Raw genomic sequence first — 6,202 nt, forward strand, 5'->3', positions numbered from 1 at the left:
CACGTGGCTTCTCTCAGTCTCTTTGGGGAAGGGGGTCCAAAGCACAGCCTGCGTTCTCGCCCCATGTCGCAGTCACATTTTACCAGCAAAACGGACGCCAAATGAGCGGTGTTGTGAATTGAAAAGTGTGCCGAGGCTGGCTTGGGTCTCTGCACAACATCCTTCTTATTTATGTATTGCCGTTGGGTGACAGTGTGCTTTTACAGAGTGACGTAAGCAAAAAAAAAAAAAAAAGGAGAGGTCTGAACCCTCAAAATCTTCCAGCATAATTTATCAATGGGAGAGGAAGGGAAAGGAATTGTGCATACTGAGATTTTATCTCAGTAGAACGAGAGGACTCTGCAGGTTAAACTACGAGCTTCAGAAGAAACTTTGGTTTTTGTCTCTGGCTTTCCCAAAAGCTTGGAGAGACGCTGCAATTTCATCGCCTGGCTGCCCAACAGCTTTGCTAGTTCTCCTCCCTCCACCCAACTGCGTTACATATCCACATTCATCCTTGAACTTTTGCTTCCAAGCCTATCGGGCACTGCAGTTGTTTGGTTTTTTGTTTTTGCTTGTTAGCGTTTGGTTGCTTCATGGGCAAATAGGTCTGAGAAGAGGTTAGGGATTGGAGCAATGAGCCCTGACCCTTTGCAAAGGAATTGATGCCTCTGAAGCTGGGGACACATTGTGCACTTGCGCAGTTCCGAGGGAAGGAAGTAAAAGGGGGCGGGGTGCTTACTTGCCAGACGAGAGACGCCAGGAAAGCAGTTTGAGGAAGAGATCAGCAGGCAAGGTGTAGAGCTTTCCTACCTTCCCTTTCTAATAAAAGCAATAATCTACCGGACTAGCACCCTCTGGTGTGAGAAAGGTGGAACTGTCAGGAAGCCAAAGGAAAAGATGGCAGAGTGAATTCCTCGTGACATAGGAATACTCATATGCAAGCTTAAGTTTTTATTTTATTTTAAACTCCTCTGAAACTTCTTCCTGCCATCAGAAAGGTGGGGTCCTGCTCACGTGCTTATCTCTGATGCATGTTTTAAAAGTGCATTCTGAAATAAACAAGCCTGTTTCGTTTTTTGCTCCTTTTTTTGTAAATCCTCCCCCCACAAAAAAGGAAAATATCGCCACTGCCTGGATAGCTCAGTTGGTTAGAGTGGGGCGATGATAACGCCAGGGTTACAGGTTCGATCCCCGTATGGCACAGCTGTGTATTCCTGCATTGCAGGGGGTTGGACGAGGGGATCCTTGGGGTCCCAACTCCACAATTATAGGGCCTAGAAATATAGAGGGTGGCGCTGTGAGTTAAACCACAGAGCCTAGGGCTTGCAGATCAGAAGGTTGGCGGTTCAAATCCCCGCCACGGGGTGAGCTCCCATTGCTCAGTCCCTGCTCTTGCCAACCTAGCAGTTCGAAAGCACGTCAAAGTGCAAGTAGATAAATAGGTACCACTCTGGCAGGAAGGTAAACGGCGTTTCCGTGCACTGCTCTGGTTCGCCAGAAGCGGCTTAGTCCTGCTGGCCACATGACCCGGAAGCTGTACGCCGGCTCCCTCGGCCAATAAAGCAAGATGAGCCGCCGCAACCCCAGAGTCGGCCACGACTAGACCTAATGGTCAGGGGTCCCTTTACCTTTACTGCAGGAGTAAGGACTTAAAACATTGCTTAGCTGGAGCAGAGCAAGATTCATCAGCTCCAGCTATTCTGTGTCCGGGCAGATGCTCAGGAAATTGGGGGCATACAAGAAGACTCCTGTATCTGGATCGCACCAAAGGCCCATATAGTCCAACGTCGTGTTCTCACAGTGACCAACCAAATGCCCCAATGGGGAGCAGGACACAGTCAGGACCTGAATGCCACAGTGCCCCACTCCACAATTGCGATTCCTCTGCAACTGGCATGGGAGGCAGAGCATAGCCATCCTGGCTGGTAGCCATCGATAGCCTTTCCCTCCATGAATATGTCAAAATCCTCTTTAAAGCCATCCAAGCTGGAGGCGGTCACTTCATCTTACTGGATCAAATTTCATAGTTTTAACCAAGTGCCACGTGAGAAAGTTCATTTGTTCGCCTGCCCCCAGCCTTCATGGAGCATGGGACAAACTTGTGGTTTGCTTTTTTAAAAAAGAGATCCTATTCTGTCTTCTAGTTGACTTCTCATATGGTATTCATACCCTCCCCTGTTTTTTATTTATTCCTTCCAATTCTACGATTTGTCTCAGTGAAGATCCTCTCTTAAAGGCACGTTAACTCTTGTCCGTGGGAAACAACTCCAGCCTCCTGACGTGGCTGATGTTTTCAGCTCCTGGATTTGGCCTAGAGAGGACGGGGGCTTGCAGGGGGGGGGGGCTTGCTCATCGTCCCCCAAATCTGAGAAGGCATAAGGGGGACACAGGGCAGGGTGGCAGCTTGGAAGATGGGAAGGCTATATCAGGTCATGTAGCTCTGTAGTAACCACACAGACTGGCAGTAGCTCTCCAGATTTCATTCAGAGAGGAGTCTCTGCCAGCCGTGCCTAGAGACGCAGGGGATTGAATCTAAAACCTTCTGCATGCAAAGCAGCAGCTGTTCTACCATTGAGCTCAGGCCCTTCCCCTCTCTCTTTTAGGGTTCGAATGTGGAGGCTCCCTACTCCCCACCCCTGTTACAACTGGAAACTCCTTTGGCCGATCATGCGCTTGCAAGCTACCTTGAATTCCTGTGTGGCGGAGAGGTGGGATATGAAACAAGGTTCGATTCTTGCCGGAGTCCCATTGATGGATTGTTTTATGGGCATCAAGGATGTCCCAGAGCACTCTCTTTTTTTGTAGATACCAAAACTGTCATTCCAGCACTTTGGTGGGAGGAGAGAATAATTTCTTCCTGTTGATTTTGGGAAAGCTCGCCCTTGGTTCTGAGCTAGTTTTATTTATTAAACACGAAAAGGAAATCCCAGGGAATCTGTGTTCATGCATTTAACTATTTATACCATGTTCGGTTGAAATAAAGTTTCCCTTCTGACATAGGTTGGGCTTGTGCGTTTCCCTGTTTCCGCTATTATTATTCTCAGGGGGGTTAAGTTTGCACATATTGACAGCCTCGGATGGAGTAACCCACTCTCCCAATCCCAGAATTGGCAGAAAGGTTTGTTGATTTGGATTTTCAAGTAGATATTATTATTATTATTATTATTATTATTATTATTATTATTATTTGGCAGAAGCACTCCCAGCACTGTACGCATTGGTAAGGTTTTTCTCCTGTGTTCTTTTGTGCATTGTCCAGTGGGTATTCTGATGGAAGGTGGATCATCTTAGTTTGAGAAGTGTCCCACAGAAACACAGAGGCTTTGCTGGTGAAAGGGGAGACTCTGAGACATAGTTTTGAACTTTTTTTTTTATTCAGCTCTGAGAAGGAAGAGGAAACACAGAGCACAATGCCCCTTTGTGTTGAGGACCTTAACACACACATACTCATTCATATATATACACACACACACACACACACACATTCTCTCTCTCTCTCTCTCACACACACACACACACAGGTTTCCAGCTTTCTGCCACATGCTTGTCATTCTCTAGCCACAAGACCAAAACATAAGGCCAGGGCGAAGCTCTTGGGCAGATGGAGCCATCTCAGCAGCTCCCATTGAATTCTGTGGGATAAATTAAACTAGCTACAGTCTGGCTTGTGTGCAAAACTTGCTCTTGAATCCACATAGGTATCGTTCGTGGCAGGAACAAGCACCATCAGCCCTCAGCCTATGCATTTGCTTTCCTCTATTTTACTGAATGGGTATCATTCCATCTTTATCAACTTGCTGCTTGTTCTGCCTGAAGGGTGATCATTATTACAGTGGTGCCTCGCAAGACGAAATTAATTCGTTCCGCAAGTTTTTTCTTCTTGCGAGTTTTTCGTCTTGCGATGCACGGTTTCCCATAGGAATGCATTGAAAATCAATTAATGCGTTCCTATGGAAACCGCCTTCAGACCAGGTCCGGGGACAGTCTGTCCCCCGACCTCTTCTGAAGGCTGGGGGGGGGGGGACAAGGGCTGTTCTTCCCACCCCCAGCATTTTAAAAAACCCCGGGACAGCGGAGGACTTCTCCGCTGTCCGGGGCGATCTTAAAATGCTGGCGGGCGGCATTTTAAAATCGCCCGAGACAGCGGAGGACTTCTCCGCTGTCCGGGGCGATGTAAAAGCCCCTGGGAAGGCAGGCAGGGGGGAGCAAAGACTTCTTCTGAAGGCGGGCGGGGGGCGAAAGTCTTTGCTCCCCCCTGCCTGCCTTCCCGGACGGCTTTTGAAGGCAGGCGGGGGGTGGGAAGACTTTCGCCCCCCGCCCGCCTTCAGAAGAGGTCCAGGACCTCTTCTGAAGGCGGGCGGGGGGCGAAAGTCTTTGCTCCCCCCTGCCTGCCTTCCCGGACGGCTTTTGAAGGCAGGCGGGGGGGGGAAGACTTTCGCCCCCCGCCCGCCTTCAGAAGAGGTCCAGGACCTCTTCTGAAGGCGGGCGGGGGGCAAAAGTCTTTGCTCCCCCCCACCTGCCTTCAAAAGCCATCCGCGATAGCGGGAAGCGCTTCCCTGCTATCCCGGACTGCTTTTAAAATGCTGGCGATGGGGAGCAAAGCCTTTTGGCCCCCGCCGGCCTTCCTGGACCTCTTCTGAAGGCCGGAGGGGGGGAAAGGCTTTGCTCCCCACCACCAGCATTTAAAAGAGGTCCCCGGAGATTTCCCTATGGGCTTTTGTCTTGCGAAGCAAGCCCATAGGGAAATTCGTCTTGTGAAGCGCCTCCAAAACAGAAAACCCTTTCATCTTGCGGGTTTTCCGTCTTGCGAGGCATTCGTCTTGTGGGGTACCACTGTATTTGCATTTTCACATATCATTATTATTTTTTATTACTTCTAATGAGGGAAAAGCAGGGGGAAGCCACCAGTGCAAATTGAGAATACAATAACCACCAATACATCCGTATCAATCTAAACGTATCAACCATAGAATTGTAGAGTTGGGAGCACCAAGGCTCAATATCCATTGGGAGAAAGGGTTAACCCTCCTTCCCCAGAGCTGTGGCTCTGCTCCAAATCTCACTCCCGATGCTGCGAGGAAAATACGATACGGAGATCTGATGAGAGATTGCTCACATCCTGTGGACAGTCCTGTGTGGACAGTCGAAGCAGAATGATGAGTAAAATGGTTTGTGTGTATTGCAGGGTTACTCCAGGGCAAAGAATCTACCTTGGGTTGATTCTTGGAGGTGCAGGACTTTTGAGGTGAAAGAAAGCCTAGTTTTGCCCCTGGATCTGGCTAACTTGGCTCTCGTGTTGAGGGGTAAGCCCAAGCCATGAATCTGAGGCAAGCTGGTGATATAATTGGCCCTGTGGAACTGGCCGAGGTGGAAATTGCGGGAGACCCACCCACTTTCCCTCAAGGCGATGTCGTCATCGACAACCCAAGTGTGGCTGTTTCCATATTTAGGTGCTACCTAAATTAAGTGAAGCTGCTGCTTGCTTTTTTTTTTGGAGCACTCATAACTCATTGGGTTGGGAGACGAGAAAAGCGAGCTTTCAGCAGCAGGAAGTTGCCTTTTCCTGAGTCAGACCATTGGTCTGTCTAGCAAGGTATTATCCGCACTGATGGACAACTGCCCTGTCCAGAGTTTCAGACAGACAGGCTCTCATTGACCTACCTGGAGATGCCAGGGATTGAACCGGGACCCTTCTGCATGCCAGCAGGTGCTCTAAGCAACTGAGCTGCGGTTCTTCCCCAGCATTTGCTGAGGCGTTGCTTGGGAGAGTAGGCTGATCCTTAAATCCATAAGCCTGCCCCGACTCCTTCCCTCCTTCATTCTAGACCAGGCTTTTCCAACCTAACCCCCTCCAGATGTTGTAGTCTAAAACATCTCTAAGGGAGCCAGGTTAGCAAAGGCTGTTGCAATTCCAACAAATGTAACGTGCAGCAAAATCCTATGCATGTCTGCTCAGAAGCCCCATTGACTTCAATGGATTGCAGGCTTAGCTCTCTAACTGGGTATAAGACGATCATTTTTAAATTTTACACACACAGCTCAGGGCTGTGTGCTTACCTGCCTTTTAAAAACCGAAACGCTACAGCAAAGGAAAGCAAATGCTGGAACCTGAATAAAGTATGGGTTGATATATCATAATGTATGCTGCTGCTGCTGCTTAAGGAATTCAGTCTTTGCAGATTACCTGACCTGATTCTTACTGCTTGGACTAATGTGCAGG

Source organism: Podarcis vaucheri, assembly GCF_965113315.1.
Source record: "Podarcis vaucheri genome assembly, chromosome: 7".
In the NCBI taxonomy this organism is placed as follows: Eukaryota; Metazoa; Chordata; class Lepidosauria; order Squamata; family Lacertidae; genus Podarcis; species Podarcis vaucheri.